The sequence below is a fragment of the Hyla sarda genome, chromosome 1, assembly GCF_029499605.1.
Source record: "Hyla sarda isolate aHylSar1 chromosome 1, aHylSar1.hap1, whole genome shotgun sequence".
Classification (NCBI taxonomy): Eukaryota; Metazoa; Chordata; class Amphibia; order Anura; family Hylidae; genus Hyla; species Hyla sarda.
In genome coordinates this window covers 215,971,926-215,989,482 of record NC_079189.1, presented here as the reverse complement: position 1 = coordinate 215,989,482, position 17,557 = coordinate 215,971,926, and the positions used below count along the sequence as shown (strand labels likewise).

Genomic DNA, 17,557 nt, shown 5'->3' with positions numbered 1-17,557 from the left:
TGCTTGTTGCCTGTCCTTAGCAGTGGTTTCCTAGCAGATATTCTACCATGAAGGCCTGATTCACAGTCTCCTCTTAACAGTTGTTCTAGAGATGTGTCTGCTGCTAGAACTCTGTGTGGCATGTGAGCCAGTTTCTTTGTAGCACTTGATGATTTTTGTGACTGCACTTGGGGACACTTTCCACCTAGAATATGACATATTTTCAGTGGTTTCACACTTTTTTTGTTATATATATAATTCCACATGTGTTAATTCATAGTTTTGATACCTTCAGTGTGAATCTACAATTTTCATAGTCATGAAAATAAAGAAAACTCTTTGAATGAGAAGGTGTGTCCAAACTTTTGGTCTGTATATACAGTGGGACAAAAAAGTATTTAGCCAGCCACCAATTGTGCAAGTTTTCCCATTTAAAAAGATGAGTGAAGGCCTGTAATTTTCATCATAGGTATACCTCAACTACGAGAGACATAATGAGAAAAAAAAAATCCATAAAATCACATTGTCTAATTTTTAACCCCTTAAAGACGCAGCTCATTTTCACCTTGAGGACATGGGCATTTTTTTTTGCAAATCTGACCACTGTCACTTTAAGCATTAATAACTCTGGGATGCTTTTACTTTTCATTCTGATTGCGAGATAGTTTCTTCGTAACATATTCTACTTTATGTTATTGGTCAATATTTGGCTATGCTTGCATCATTTGTTGGTGAAAAATTCAAAATTTCATGAAAAATTTGAAAATGTTGCATTTTTTTTTTACTTTGAAACTCTCTACTTGTAAGGAAAATGGACATCCCAAATAAATTATATATTGATTCACATATACAATATGTCTACTTTATGCTGGCGTGATATGTTGACATGTTTTTACTTTTTGAAGATATCAGAGGGCTTCAAAGTATTGTAGCAATTTTCCAATTTTTCAAGAATATTTCAAAATAAGAATTTTTCAGGGACCAGTTCAGTTTGAAGTGGATTTGAGGGGATTTCTTGTTAGAAATACACCATAAATTACCCCATTATAAAAAAAACTGCACCCCTCAAAGTATTCAAAATGACATTCGTAAAGTTTGTTAACCCTTTAGGTGTTTCACGAGAATATCAGCAAAGTGAAGGAGAAAATTGTAAATCTTAATTTTTTACACTCGCATGTTCTTGTAGAGCCATTTTTTTAATTTTTACAAGGGGTAAAAGGAGAGAAATCTCCCAAAATTTGTAACCCAATTTCTCTCAAGTAAGGAAATACCTCATATGTGGATGTAAAGTGCTCTGCCGATGCAGTAGAGGGCTCAGAAGGGAAAGAGCGTCAATGGGATTTTGGAAAGTGCGTTTTGCTGAAATGGTTTTTGGGGGACAAGTCACATTTAGGAAGCCCCTATGGTGCCAGAACAGCAAAAAAAAAAAAAACACATGGCACACTATTTTCCTCAAGGAACGTAACAAGGGTACAGTGAGCCTTAACACCCCACAGGTGTTAGACAACTTTTCATTAAAGTTGGATGTGTAAATGAAATTTTTTTTTCACTAAAATGCAGTTTCCCCCCCCCCCCCCAAATGTTTTCATTTATACAAGGGGTAATAGCAGAAAATGCCCCCCCCCCCAAATTTGTAACCCCATTTCTTCTGAGTATGGAAATTCCCCATATGTGGGCGTAAAGTGCTCTGCTGGCGCACTACAATGCTCAGAAAAGAAGGAACCACATTTGGCTTTTGGAAAGCAAATTTTGCTGAAATGGTTTTTGAAGGGCATGTTGCATTTAGGATGCCTCTATGGTGCCAGGACAGCAAAAAAAAAAAAAAAAAAACCATGGCAAACTATTTTGGAAACTACACCCCTCAAGGAATGTAACAAGGGGTACAGTGAGCCTTTACACCCCACAGGTGCTTGACAAACTTTTGTTAAAATGGGACAAAAAAAATCACAAAAATGCTGGTGTTACCCAAATTTTTCATTTTCACAAGGGGTAATAGCAGAAAAAGCCCCCCAAAATTGTAACCCCATTTCTTCTGAGTTGGAAATACCCCATATGTGGATGTAAAATGCTCTGCGGGCGCACTACAGGGCTCAGAAGAGAAGGTGCGCAATTGGGCTTTTGGAGAGAGAATTTGGCTGGAATTGAAGTTGGGGGGCCATGCGCATTAACAAAGCCCTCATGGTGCCAGAACAGCAGAAACCCCCACATGCAACACTATTTTGGAAATTACACCCCTCAAGGAATGTAGCAAGGGGTGCAGTAATCATTTACACCCCAACGGTAATTCCAAGATGTTTTGAACAGTGCGCTGAAATTTTTTTTTTTTTTCACAGCCTACTGTTCCAAAAATATTGGAATCACCTTTGGGGTCTAAATGCTTACTGTAACCCTTCTTACATTCCGTGAGGGGGTGTAGTTTCCAAAATGTTTCCCCCACATTAGGTTGGCAGTATAGTTCCCCCACATTATGTTGTAGTTCCCCCACATTAGGTTGGCAGCATTGTTCCCCCCACATTAGGTTGGCAGTATAGGTCCCCCCACATTAGGTTGGCAGTATAGGTCCCCCCACATTAGGTTGGCAGTATAGGTCCCCCCACATTAGGTTGGCAGTATAGGTCCCCCACATTAGGTTGGCAATATAGTTCCCCCACATTAGGTTGGCAGTATAGTTCCCACACATTAGGTTGTAGTTCCCCCCCACATTAGGTTGGCAGTATAGATCCCCCCACATTAGGTTGTAGTTCCCCCACATTAGATTGGCAGCATAGTTCCCCCACATTAGGTTGTAGTTCCCCCACATTAGGCTGGCAGTATAGGTCCCCCACATTAGGTTGGCAGTATAGTCCCCCCCCCATAATAGGTTGGCAGTATAGTTCCCCCACATTAGGTTGTATTAGGGCTACTAGTTTGGGGGACAGGGCTACTACTTTGGGGGGCCTCTACTGGCATTGCCCTGCGGCAGACACACCGCTGCCTTCTAGTAGATGATGAGGAAGAGGAAAAAAGGAGGAAGCTGGGAACTTCCTCTTCCCCATCACTGATTGATTCGGTATCGGAGGCAAGCATAGCGTATGCCTCCCCTACCGAAAACACTCCACTGGCCATTTAGTTTTTTTTTTTTTTGGGGGGGGGGGGGGTAGGGACAGGGGGGGGGGGTTGTAAGTGTGTGTGTGTAAGTGTAGTGTTTTACTTACTTTATTTGTGAGAAGTGTAGGTGTAGTGTAGTGATTTTTGTAACTGTAAAAAATGTAAATGCTTAACAAAAAAGTGCAAGGGGTACGGTCCAGCCACACAGTGCAGAACAGCGACTGTTGGCACGGACCGCAAACACCCTGTCAAACAAGAAAAAAATAATGGGGGTAGAAAAACTGGGGAAAAAATTACAGTAAGAAAAAAAAAACTGCACCTACAAACAAATATACAGGGGCAGGCTGCAGCAGCAAAATGCCCTGATGGGTCACCCATAGAGCATTGCTGCTGCAGCTACACTAACTGTACTTTGGATAGGGGATAAGATGTCTTAGCGCCGGAGTACCCCTTTAAGCAGGGGGACACGTCTGGCACTGCATGATTTGAGTCCCTGTCGGGGACAATTGGTGGCTGACTTAATACTTTTTTGCCCTACTGTATCTATCAGGGCAATAGGCAGATAGCACAAAATGAGCACTTAGACAGGATCATATCTAGCTGATTGAGCGAGACTAGAAGAGTAAGATATATCTTTTCCTCTAGTCCAGGACATTACTTATAAATCATTTTTAGAATGTTTGCAGAATGCCTGAAGGGAGAGTGTTCTTGTCCATGAGACTCTGCTTCAAGGGACTTTTCCTGTACATCTGATTTAGAATCATTGTAACATCCTTCAATATGCTGTATACATAACAAGATTTCCTTGCTTCTTTCATTACAAGAAAACATGCTCGCATGGTAAATTATGATAGTCTTATTTCAATGGTATAAACATGTAGCCTTCTTTTTCGCAGAGTTCTCAAGATTTCCTTACTGTATATGAGAACATTCTGCATTTATTTCTAATGTAAAATCTCTGTGGTCTACATGGCTCTTAAGGAAAAGTCTGTAGAGTATTTGTTTCAGAATCTTGTATAATCCTAATCCATTACAGATCCTTTCAGTGTCTTAAGTGTCACGTGGTGTAACACAGTCATACAGTTTTGTAAATAAACCAATCTGTGCTTTGTCCGGATACCCAGATACAGTTTATAGGAGACATTGGGCTCATTAATTATGATTATTTCAGGGCCATACTGGATTTATCCCTTCCAGATACATAGATATCATTATGTGGGACTGGATGCAGAGAAAAGAACAGGGTTGTACTAAGCCTCAAGGTAGGTATGTTGTTACTATTTCTTCAATAGCGCACAAGAAATTGACAGTACTCTATAATTGTCCATTAGATTATGTCTATAATTTTATTTCTAAATATGTTTTATAGATTTTGGTTATATATCAATGGCTGCTGCCAAAAAAAAACTTTACATTTGAGAGGTGTAAACTGGCAGCTCCTGGATCCCAATGCAAATTCTGTGACAGGGCTCCCAATTACCATGTGCCATTTAGAATCCTGGTTCCTTCTAATGGGCACCAGGGCTCAAGAGCTACCTCTGCAACCCCTATTACTATGTCTTTGTAAATGCCAAAATTAAGGAATCTTCTTGGAGAAAGACTAAAATGGAAAGATTTGCACCTCTTCCATGTGTTAGTTCAAATGCTGGTTTTGGTTTACACTCACTAATGCAGAACAATTCTGTGGGGAACAGGCCTTAGGCTTATTTTAGGAAGTTATCCTTAGCTATTCCCTCAAGTTCCTCTAACCCTAATTTTGGCTGCTCTTTCTTTTTTTCTGAAACAGCTGGAACTCTGTTTATCCTACACTCACCAAAAGGTAAGTGTGGCTGGTTAGCTGTAAACTGTTTCAGTCTCGTGTAGATAGATAGATATAGTATTATCCTGAAAATCTTTACAATTGTCCTTTATCTCTGGATTCTCCAGCAGACAATCAGACAGATTTCCACTAAATCTTGAACAAAAAACGGAATCAATTTTTCCACGAGGTTTAGGGGAAAAATCTGTAGTACTGCTTGGAGCTACACAAAGGCCACTCTGCCACTTTAGAAGAATATGTCACATGGTAGATGGGGGCCCTGTTAAGATTTTGCACTAGGACTCAAGAGCCGTTGGTTTAACTATTGCTAATTGTTTGATGATTGTATGGCATTATGCTGTGTATCATTATTCTTAGCTAGCGCATACTGTATATAAAATACATTTTTTTACTAAGAGCTGCATGCAACTGAGCAGAGCACACAAGAAGTCTGAAGCTTTGGCACATTGATGTAATTATGGCATACATCAATAACTAGCTGCACATAATAAGTATTGATTTTTTAAAGTTAATAGACCCCATATAAGATTATGGTGTGACATATGGAGGTCAATAGCAAGCTTCAAGTTATGCTTCTGACTTACTTGTTTGTGCCATGTGCATGTGTATGGCACAAACTTATGGCACCTAAAACAATGGTTTTGAAAATACGCTGCAGCACATACCCAGCAAAATACAGCACATGTGACCCTACCCTTTTACTGTTGATCTCTGGAACCTAGCATAGTTAAAAGCAGGTACAATCTACAATGTCAATGGACATTGGTGAAATTAGGGTCTGTGTCAGTGATTATCAAAATCATCATTTTTTTTTGTTTGTTTGTTTTTTATACTGAATAGAGTCAGATACTCAAATATTTTTTTTCTAATCTGTTTATATGCTCTGATAAGGGGAGCCATCTTGCCTGGGGTGTTTTTAACAACATTTATTGATGTGCCTTATAACAAGCCCAGTGGCTATAGACACAATGAACATCTTCAGACCCTATTTGTATGAAGGGGGGTTGCAAACAGGCTTTGTGACCTATGCAGAAGTCATTTTACAGGGAGGGTAGGCTGAGCTGAATAGAGTCAGATACTCTTCTATATATTGGTGTCACCTTTCGCGGTAATGTGTCGGCAGTACCGACTCTATGGCAAGAAGTCATAATGCCATTCTGACCTTATGACCTATGGTCACCAAAAATTAAAAACATATGACCTCATGAATCACTGGGTTCAACTATTTACCCAGAATTATTTTATTCTCATTGATTAGCGTTAGGGGGTACATTGTGCAATATCATAAAATAATGCGCAGGTATTATGAAATATGCAACCTCAAATGATATAAGGAATGGGCAAATACCTAATCTCTAGGACAGGCATTTATCAAGCGATTTAGTTGATTTTTTTTTACTAAAAATGTCGCACAAATGTCGCACCTGCGACTACGTGATTTTTCTTGCGAAATTTTGACTGGAAAGCGAGAAAAGCAAGTTTTCCAAAACTTAACTATGTAGTAATAATTTTAAAATGGACTACGGGTAGTCTGGTATTTATTAACTGTGACCAGTCGCAACTGCGCAAAAAAAGTCGCGACAAGGTTAAAAATTGACAAAATTTACTCCAGCTCAAACATGGAGCAGAAAAAGCTACTACCAAAGTAAAAAAGAAAAAATTTCTTACGTGAAAGAAAATTATCAGCAGGCTGAAACCAGTTGATAAATAAGTCACACATAAGCAAAAAAAAAAGTAAAGAAAAAAGTACTAAAAAAGGAATACATAAGCAAACATTGATAAATGTCATTCTAGATATATAAAATGGAAGTTACTTGTATAAACACTCCGCCCACTTCTAACTAACCACATAAATCTGGTAGTACATTTTATATACAATATAAGATAGATAGTCTATGGTGCACTAAATTTGGAGGAAAACTTTCCACAAGGAATAGTTTCTTTCCTTTTGGATATATTTTTCTTATAACAATTAGCTGCCAAAGGATCATAGACTATGCTATATGCATGATATTAATGCACTGATATGCATATAATATGCAGTGTTCTCTGCACAAGGAGAAGTGAACCATATGTTAAAACTTTACAATCTCACCCATGGAACCTGAAAAGTTCTGTTCACTATTCTAACTGACATAATTTAAACCACATTTTAAAATGATCTTAATAAAATAAGTACCATTTGTATGTAACCAGATACATGTGAGATATGAATTTTGCACATGGAAAAGAGGGGAAGAAGGTTTCATCGTAGGAAGCCATTGTATAGTTAACATACAGTCATATCACATATAGGTGCGCATAGGACCTCTCTCTGGCTCTTCATGGCCTCACCCCTCAGGTAGCTTCCAGGGGTACAGAGAAGATCTCTCCTTTTAAGAGGACTTAATATCTCATGATACATTCTGATGCCTTCTGATCCCCCATGTATTCCCCTTCACTGGTTTAGAGATCCTATTATAACACAGGCTATAACATCTGTCAACCATGCCTCCTGATATGAAAACTTTTAACCAATAGGAATACAGGCAGCCCAATACCTCGCCCGACCCCCCCCCCCCCCCCCCCCCCCCGTACAAAAATCAACCCATGGTGCTTTTAGGAGCTATGGGGTTACATATTTGTGATGGTACAAGGCTATTCTGAGGTACGCTCTCCTCATTTTTTCTTTCCCATATATAGAATAAGACAAACATAGTTGATATGATGTACTCTTCTTCAGAATTACAACTTTTTATTGTGTTAGAGTTACATTTAACCACCTATGCCTTTATTCTATAGATAAATATTTACAGTGCTAGGCCTTCATATTTACGGTGACTTCCTGACAGATTGCAAGGAATATTAATAAAGAAAAATAGAATAGCAACACTATTGTGCTATTCTGAAACTCTATTAAATGTTAAATGTTAGAGTAAAGTCTTATTAGTTTCATGGCAGGTACTGCATGCAGCTAATTGTATGCAGTATGTGAATATAAAATATATGTATATGTGTGATGGCACTATCAATTCACATGTGTTTGGATGGACTATATTTATATTTAATAACATTTATTATTTCAGAATTTAGAGTTGGACTTGCATTATCTAAAGATGGCTGGCACAGGCAAAATGGAGACTCATGTCTCTCTGCTTGATTTTGACCTGGACAAAACCCCTGACAATTCATCCCCTCCCCTCCATTTCAGTTAGTCAAACGTAATGGCCCTCATTTACTATTGCAAACACGACATGTTTTGTCGGGTTGTGCGCCAGATTCTGTCGCATTGCGTCAGAAATTCTGTCAGAGCCAGAATTTGCGCCAGAATTGAAAAAAACCCCGACTAACTCTCCATTTTCCTAAGAAAACCCGAAAAAGGGGCGTGGCTGCCGGAAAAGGGGACGTGGCCTCCGAAATTGTTGGTGGATTTGAGCTGAGGAAAACCAGACAGATCAGAACATGTGTAAAAAAAAAGCAAAGTGTAGGGAAAGTGGAAAATGTAGGGAAACCTTAGTAAATACCGTGGAAAATAAGTTGTAGGGAATTAAAACCCACAAAGAAAACTACACTCCACTCTTAGTAAATAAGGGCCAATATGACTTAACTGAAATGTAGGATAGGGTTAAGTACTCCAAAATCATTGTGGATTGAAGAACACAAATTTAAATCATTAAATGAACCACCAGTTAATAAGTACGTTTACGACACATACCCATGTGCAAATATGGTTATGCAACTTAACTTCAAGTATGCAAATTAACATGAATATCAGTTGTAGACTATCAGTGGCTATAATGTGTGTAAAAAGGGGTTATCCAGGAATAGAAAAACAGTGATAATTTCTTTCAAAGACCGTTCCCTGTCTGTCTCCAGGTAGGGTGTGGTTCTGCAGCTCAGTTCAATTTAAGTGAATTGAGCCAAGTTGTAATACCACACCCAAAGTGGAGCCAGTCAGGGAATGGTCTTAGAAAGAAATGAGGTCTGTTTTTTGATTCCTGGATAACTCTTTTAATTCTAACAAAAGTTATTTGGAGGACCATTGTAAAAAATTATCATTTTAAATATTGATTTTGAGGAATCGTGTCTCTGGTCAAATTGTTTCTTTGATCCTCTAATTCTAAGTAATGGCTTTTTTGCTTGTCCGGCACTTGGCTATTTGGATTTGCAAGTGGGGCTTTGGCATCAAGTCTTCATGTCTGTGATCTTGATAGTCGTCATGTTGAAACTCCCGTGTGTGATGGGACTGTTGATGTGGCTAAAGAATCTTTTTGGCTCTGCCCAATTGGGCCTCCTGGATATATATTTGATTTGGGTTGACTCCGACTTGACCTCTTGTCTTAGCTCGATCACCAGTCTCACGATACCAGATAAAAAGCTCTTTGGATTCTCGCCATTCTATCCTTCCATCAACACAGGATCCCATCTTGAGCTTCATCTAGGTTTATGAAAACAGTTAGGCAGTATGACTATCAATGCACATAGATTGTTTTACACATACCTGCCATAGGAGGACTTATGCCATAAACTAGCTAGAAGCTAGGTAGAGGATACTTCTGTTTCTGCCAAATGAAAAACAACTACAAGGTGATCATGAATAAGTTTAACTATTCTTTCTCTAATAGGTCCGTAATTTACTTCTTCATGATATTAAATCAACATTGGAAACATCCTTTAGCAGAGTAACATTATGATATATGGAACACAGTGACAACATTTTTAGTCACAGATGAAAAACATCACAATGGATCATGTGGAAAATAATTTTTTATTAATGGCCATTAAAGGAAAACTGTCAGATATTTTCTCCCGCACTATGCACAGTACTGGTGGATAGTGCGGGAGACGCTGATTAAAACGAGCCCTACCTTACCCAGATCCGCCCGGCCGTTCGCCCGCAATTGTGGTTTTATTCTGTGTATATCTCGCTGTAACTGGCACGGGCAGGACTTCTGGACTGACGTCAGCGCCGCTTATGAATATTCATCCCCCCTCTCCTCCAGTTCTCCCTTTCTTCGCCGCTCCTAACTGGAGGGAGGGGGGATGAATATTCATAAGCGGCGCTGACGTCAGTGCCAGTTAACCTGCAGAACCCCCGATGCCAGTTACAGGAAGATATACACATAGAATAAAAGTACAATTGCAGGCGAACGGCCAGGCGAATCCGGATAAGGTAGGGCTCGTTTTAATCAGCGTCTCCCACACTATCCACCAGTACTGTGGATAGTGCGGGAGAAAATATCTGACAGTTTTCCTTTAAAACAATTATTTTATTATTTTTATTATACGGAGAGGACTCTGGCCATTGTTACTGCGCATGTGCCGGTCCCTCGCTACACCCGGAAGTTGGGAGTAGCAAGGCTTCAGCGAGAGGGGTAAAAGCTTTAGGCGCATGCTCTCTGCAGCGAGAGCACTGCGCTCACGGGGCATGAGACTCCACGTCACTAGGACATGGAGTTGAAGGCAAAGATTATGCTAAGTAAGGGGGCGGGCTTAGGACGCGTCAGAGGCAGATATCCAGTGGGGGCCCCTCCTTGAAGCACGATGCTGGGGACAAACAACGGAACTTTATCGGTTCATAACTCAGCGGCAATTGGAGGGAGAAAAGTAAGTGACCCCCTCATTGGATTCCTGTTCACCCACACTATAACCCAGTGTATTGGGTTTAGTGTGGGTTAACTTGGTGACAGTTTTCCTTTAAGGATATAGCTTTGCCACTTACTACACTAAAAGGCTGGTCTTAGGAACTTTGCTTGGGAGACTCCTTTAGAGAGGCGTACATAATTTAGGACTTGGTTTACTGTAAAATATCAGACTAGATTAGAAACAGAGTACCCCTGGGGGGGGGGGGGGGGGGGGGGTTAACATGTCTGTAATACATAACTACAGATAATGCCCAACATGTCTGTAATACATAACTACAGATAATGCCCAACATGTCTGTAATACATAACTACAGATAATGCCCAAAAAAGCAATAACAGTGCAAGAACACATGATCAGTGGAGTTGCGATCCGGGTGCGGGGGGTGCGGCCCGCACCGGGTGACACCAACCTAATGGGGTGACACCAAGACGTTCCGCAGCCCCCCCTCCCCCCTCCCCAGCTACACCGACACCCCCCACCTGTGCCCGACCGGCCTCCCATCCGTCAACACCCCCCCCCCCCTGCGCTGTGTGTGCGGTGCGCCCGTCCGTCAGCAACCTCCCTCTTTCACCTGCACTGTGCGCCTGTCCGTCATCACACCCCCCCTCACCTTCACCAGCATTGTGCCCGGCCTCCGCTCCCACGTCTGCGCCGGCCTGACGTCACACCGCATGGCCGCGCAGGAGGACGTCAGTTACGTCACTCGCACGGCACCCGGTGAGAAGGATCGCTGCGCTGGATGGTGTGTGTGTCTGTCTCTATGCTTGTGTGTGTGTGTGTGACTGTGTGTGTGTGACTGTGTGTGTGTGACTGTGTGTATGTGACTGTGTGTGTGACTCTCTGAGTGTGTGTGTGACTCTCTGAGTGTGTGTGACTGTGTGTTTGTGCGACTCTGTGTGTGTGTGTGACTGTGTGTGTGTCTGTGAGTGCGTGTCTCTCTGACTGTGTGTGTGTGTTTGTGTGTGTCTCTCTGTGTTGCAGGGGCGTACCTAGAGCATTTGGCACCTGGGGCGGACCCTTTGTTTGGCACCCCCCCCACACACACACGCACCACCCTTAATTACACCCCCTCCCTCCCCCCCTCCCCCCAGGAGCGGACTGACAACACTCAGGGCCCCCGGACCAAAAAATGGCAAGGGCCCCTGCTAGGCTCTGCAGCTCGTCAATCTTCTGCCACGCTCCTATTCCACCCAAATCCCACACACAATAAACTAAAATTTATATATATAAGAAACACTTTAACGTAGGTAAATTTCCATGACCAATAATACTGGTATACAAGGAGTAAATATATACCACCACACAATAACTGGATAATACCGCCATACTGTACTGAATAATACCACTATACACAGACCAGTATACTATAAAGGATCTGTATACAATATAAGTGATTATATACATGACCATATGGCGGTAGATATCAGCTGTACACAGGATGTGTATACCATATAAGTGATTACAGTTACATTTTGGGACTCACAATTACATCTTTTCTGATCAGCGGCGTCCTCTTTCCTTTTCTTCTCCGTCCGGATAAGACCGCCATGTGGATCTCTTAACATCTGCAGGAAAAACATGTCAGACTCTGCATATATTCAGTGCCCTCCTCTACACAATCTTCCCATCTATAGGCCCACAAACTGTAATAATGCCCTCCTTGGTGTCCTGCACAGTAAAAGGGCAGGTAGGTAGCCAGGTAACTCCCTCTTTCCCATAGGTATATGCAGAGTCACCCCCCCCCCTCTTTCCCATAGGTATATGCAGAGTTACACCCCCCTCTTTCCCATAGGTATATGCAGAGCTACACCCCCCCCCCCCCATTTTCCCATAGGTATATGCAGAGCTACACCCCCCCCCCCTCTTTCCCATAGGTATATTTAGGGCTGGGCGCTATACCGGTTCATACCGAATACCAAATTTTTTGGGCTGCACGATATGGATTTTCCCCCATACCGCAATACCGGTAGGGCCCCTCCCCCTCGGGAATGTATTATCAGCCTAGCACAGCACTGTCCCCACATCGGGGAACTAATCTTATGTTACCCGCCAGCACTGTTCTGCTCCCCCCAATTAATGATCAGCCCAGCGGGGTACTACTCACATATGTCAAGCACTGCCCTCCTCCTCTTTGTTGGGGGCCGCCGGGCGCCGGAACTCTATACTGTACGCCAGTGGTCTCCAACCTGCAGACCTCCAGATGTTGCAAAACTACAACTCCCAGCATTCCCGGACAGCCGGCGATGGAACTCTCTGTACGCTAGTGGTCTCCAACCTGCGGACCTCCAGTTGTTGCAAAACTACAACTCCCAGCATGCCCAGACAGCCAATGGCAACTCCAACATGGCTGTCCGGGCATGCTGGGAGTTGTAGTTTTGCAACAGCTGGAGGTCCGCAGGTTTGAGACCACTGCTGTACGCTGTATACCTATGCCCGGGCTGCAAAAGATACAGAAAATAAACTTAACTCACCCACGTCGGCGGCACGCTGGGGACGGGAATGCCGGACAGCCGTCAGCCTATCACCGGCCAGAGCGATGCCCCGCCTTGGTCAGTGATAGGCTGAGCCCACTGTCATGTATGAAGCCGGCTTCTTACATGACAGTGGGCTCAGCCTATCACTGGCAGGGTCGGGGCATCGCTCTGGCCGGTGATAGACTGACGGCTGTCCGGCGTTCCCGTCCCCAGCATGCGGCCGACGTGGGTGAGTTAAGTTTATTTTCTGTATCTTTTGCAGCCCGGGCATAGGTATACAGCGTACAGCAGTGGTCTCAAACCTGCGGACCTCCAGCTGTTGCAAAACTACAACTCCCAGCATGCCCGGACAGCCATGCTGGGAGTTGTAGTTTTGCAACAACTGGAGGTCCGCAGGTTGGAGACCACTGGCGTACAGTACCATCGCCGGAGGCCCCCAACAAAGAGGAGGAGGGCAGTGCTTGACATATGTGAGTAGTACCCCGCTGGGCTGATCATTAATTGGGGGGAGCAGAATAGCGCTGGCGGGTCACATGATTTTTTTTGGGGGGGGGGAATACCGTTATATACCGTGGAACCGCCGTAAGTTAAAAAAAATACCATGATACACATATATGGTCATGCCGCCCAGCCCTAGGTATATGCATAGCACCCCCCCTCTCCCCCCTTCCCTATAGGTATATGCAGAGCACCCCCCATCCCCCCTTCCCTATAGGTAAATGCAGAGCACCCCCCTCTCCCCCCTTCCCTATAGGTATATGCAGAGCACCCCCCCCTCCCTTCCCTATAGGTATATGCAGAGCACCCCCCCTCCCCCTTCACTATAGGTAAATGCACAGCACCCCCCCCCTCTCCCCTATAGGTAAATGGAGAGCACCCCCCCTCTCCCCCCCCCCTTCCCTTTAGGTAAATGCAGAGCACCCCCCCTCTCCCCCCCTTCCCTATAGGTAAATGCAGAGCACCCCCCCTCCCTATAGGTAAATGCAGAGCACCCCCCTCCCCCCTTCCCTATAGGTATATGCAGAGCACCCCCCCTTCCCTATAGGTAAATGCAGAGCACCCCCCCCCGTCCCTCTAGGTAAATGGAGAGCACCCCCCTCTCCCCCCTTCCCTTTACGTAAATGCAGAGCACCCCCTCCCCCCTTCCCTATAGGTAAATGCAGAGCACCCCCCTCCCTCTCCCCCTTCCCTACAGGTAAATGCAGAGCACCCCCCCCTCTCCCCCTTCCCTATAGGTAAATACAGAGCACCCCCCCCCCTCTCCCCCTTCCCTATAGGTAAATGCAGAGGCCCCCCCTCTCCCCCTTTCCTATAGGTAAATGCAGAGAACCCCCCTCCCTCTCCCCCCCTTCCCTATAGGTAAATGCAGAGCACCCCCTCCCCTCTCCCCCCCTTCCCTATAGGTAAATGCAGAGCACCCCCTCCCCCTCTTCCCTATAGGTAAATGCAGAGCACCCCCCCTTTCCTATAGGTAAATGCAGAGCACCCCCCTCCCTCTCCCCCCTTCCCTATAGGTAAATGCAGAGCACCCCCCCTCTCCCCCCCTTCCCTATAGGTAAATACAGAGCACCCCCCTCTCCCCCCTTCCCTATAGGTAAATGCAGAGGCCCCCCCCTCCCCCTTTGCTATAGGTAAATGCAGAGAACCCCCCCTCCCCCCTTCCCTATAGGTAAATGCAGAGCACCCCCCCTCCCTTCCCTGTAGGTATATGCAAAGAAAAAAAAAAGGATGCTCACCTGACGTCCCACGCAGCGATCTCCTCAGCTGCAGGGCCCGCATCTTCTCCCCTCCACAGTACAGGCGCCGATGAGTGATGTCACCGGGGCGGAGGTCACGTCTCCTCTGTGTAGCTGCAGATGCGGCTCACACAGAGGGGACGCCTTCTCCTGTATGTGCGTGTATCGCGCATAAAGGAGAATGTAGCGCTGTCAGCTGGGGATCTGGGACGAGTGTCCCGGACCTCAGCAGTGGCGGCGGCGGGTCAGTCCGCCCCTGGCACCCCCCTTGAGAGTGGCACCCGGGGCGGGCCCCCCCCGCCCCCCCTTGGTACGCCACTGCTGTGTTGTATGTGTTTTTTTTGTGTGTGTGTGTGTGTGTGTGTGGGGGGGGGGGGGGGGATTGAACCAGCGATCTATTGTGGGGAGACTTTGACCCATTGTGGGGAACCTGCAAGGGAACCTGCGGCCTAATGTGGGGAAACTACTACCAAATGTGGGGAGTCTATGCTAGCTAATGTGAGGAATCTGTGCTACCTAATGTGGGGAATCTGTGCTACCAAATGTGGGGAATCTGTGCTACCAAATGTGGGGAATCTGTGCTACCGAATGGGGGGAATCTGTGCTACCGAATGTGGGGAAATTGCTACCTAATGTGGGGTAACTGGTACCTACCTAATGTGGGGGAACTGGTACCAAATGTGGGGAATCTATGCTGCCTAATGTGGGGAACAGATGCTACCTAATGTGGGGAAACTGCGACCTACCTAATGTGGGGGAACTGCTGCCTACCTAATGCTCCCCCCTGGCAGTAGCACCCTCATCATCCACCAGCAACACCCCCCCCCCCCAGCAGCACCTCCATCAGCAGATCCTGATGGTGGATGATGGCGGTGCTCCTGCCAGGAGGATGATCCTGCTGATGGATGATGGGGGCGATAATGCCAGGGGGGATGGCTAGTAGCACCCTCATCATCCTCCAGCAACACCCCCCCAGTAGTAGCACCCCCATCATCCACTAGCAACACCACCAAAAAAATACTCCCGTGGTAATAGCATCAGCTAACGGATGTTGAGGGGTGTTACTGCGGTTGTGGTATTAAATTCAGAGGGTGCACTGTATGGCAACGTTATATTCAGAGGGCGCAGTTTGTGGTAGTATTATATTCAGAGGGCGCAGTTTGTGGTAGTATTATATTCAGAGGGTACAGTGTGTGGCGGTATTATATTCAGAGGGTACAGTGTGTGGCGGTATTATATTCAGGGGTACAGTATGTGGCAGATTTATATTCAGAGGGTACAGTATGTGTTGGTATTATATTCAGAATGTACAGTGTGTGGTAGTATTATATTCAGTGGGTATGGTGTATGGAAGGTTTATAATCAAAGAGTATAGTGTATAGTAGTATTATATTTAGAGGATACAGTGTCTGTCAGGTTTATAATAATACTTGTTTTCATATAGAGGATGAGAATGCGCTGACATAGTGAGGAGATGTCTGGGCGTCACATTCTGCAGAGAGAAGTTTTAGCTGGACCAGGCGGTATGTACCATCTGAATTAGATAAGGGAAGACTATAGAGAAGACGTCACCTGTAGTCACTGATATCATTGTACATTCTCCTCTCTACATCAGAGCTGTAGTCACTTGTCAGCATAACTCCCAGCATAACCTCACCACTGCATAAAGGGGTACTCTACTGGAAAACTTTTTTTTTAATGAGCTGGTGCTACAAAGTTAAACAGATTTGTAAATTACTTCTATTTAAAAATCTTAATCCTTCCAGTACTTATTAGCTGCTGTATAAGCGATTCACAGGAAGTTATTTTGTTTTTTTAATCTCTTTTCTGTCTGACCACAGTGCTCTGTGCTGACACCTCTGTCCATGTCAAGAACTGTCCATAGTAGGAGCAAATCCCCATAGCAAACCTATCCTGCTCTGGACAGTTCCTGACATGGACAGAGGTGTCAGCAAATAGCACTGTGGTCAGACTGGAAAGAACTACACAACTTCCTGTGGAGCATACACCAGCTTATAAGTACTGTAAGTATTAAGATTTTAAATAGAAGTAATTTAAAAATCTGTTTAACTTTCTGGCACCAGTTGATATAAAAGTAAATGTTTTCCAGTGGAGTACCCCTTTAAGTAATTCTGGGAGCTGTATATTTAAATGGTGAAAACTTCTTTAACACTTTCCCATTCTGTGGCAACTGGTATATCTAATTATTATACTGGAATTGCTCACAATGCGCTACAACAGTGGTGTCTGTCACAACAGGCTAAAAACTTACTGGGGGGAGGGGGTAGGTATGGGGGTGACACCATTTTCTACCGCACCGGGTGACACCAACCCTAGCAACGCCACTGCACATGATAATGTTATCATTATGTTATCGACCTGTTTACTCATCTTGCTGTTGCAGATTTTTTCTTTATCAGGAATTTTGTAGGAAGACAATATTAAAAAGTCCCTCTATTATCCTGCCACAATATCTCTCTCATGTTCCGTGTAACTGGGGACTTCACTTCACCACTAACTTCTTTCCTGCACTTCTCTGTGAGCAGTACATGTATATTATATCTTGAGTTGATGTGTAAGAACCTATGGTGCACAAAAAAGGGGAGGAGTGGATAAAATGCCACATACCTAATAATAAATCAGCTAAACATACATATAGCATATGGCTTTGCAACTGATAAATCCTGAAAGACTCCCTTTTGTTGAGAAGTGCCTGCCTATGTTCTGTATTGGTAACAATCTGCTTGATTGCTGGTTTTTCAATACATTTAAAATCCCCCCATGTATCTGTATAACATGTTGGGAGACAATGGCCCTGATTTACTAAGAGTGGAGTG

At 44.1% G+C, this 17,557-nt stretch overlaps 1 protein-coding gene across 4 annotated transcripts in view; it reads left to right on the top strand.

Annotated features, from left to right (window-relative positions):
- Positions 1 to 4,048: 4,048 nt before the first annotated feature.
- The window catches only part of PPEF2 (protein phosphatase with EF-hand domain 2), a 52,812-nt gene continuing 39,303 nt past the window's right edge, over positions 4,049 to 17,557 (top strand). For 2 of the 4 annotated variants that reach the window (XM_056568714.1, XM_056568710.1), the window contains exons 1-2: positions 4,049 to 4,328; positions 4,853 to 4,885. The gene's annotated coding sequence lies outside the window, so the exon portion shown is untranslated. Of the gene's footprint in view, positions 4,333 to 4,852; positions 4,886 to 17,557 lie in introns of all 4 variants that reach the window. The other 2 variants (XM_056568713.1, XM_056568712.1) reach the window with 2 other exon arrangements.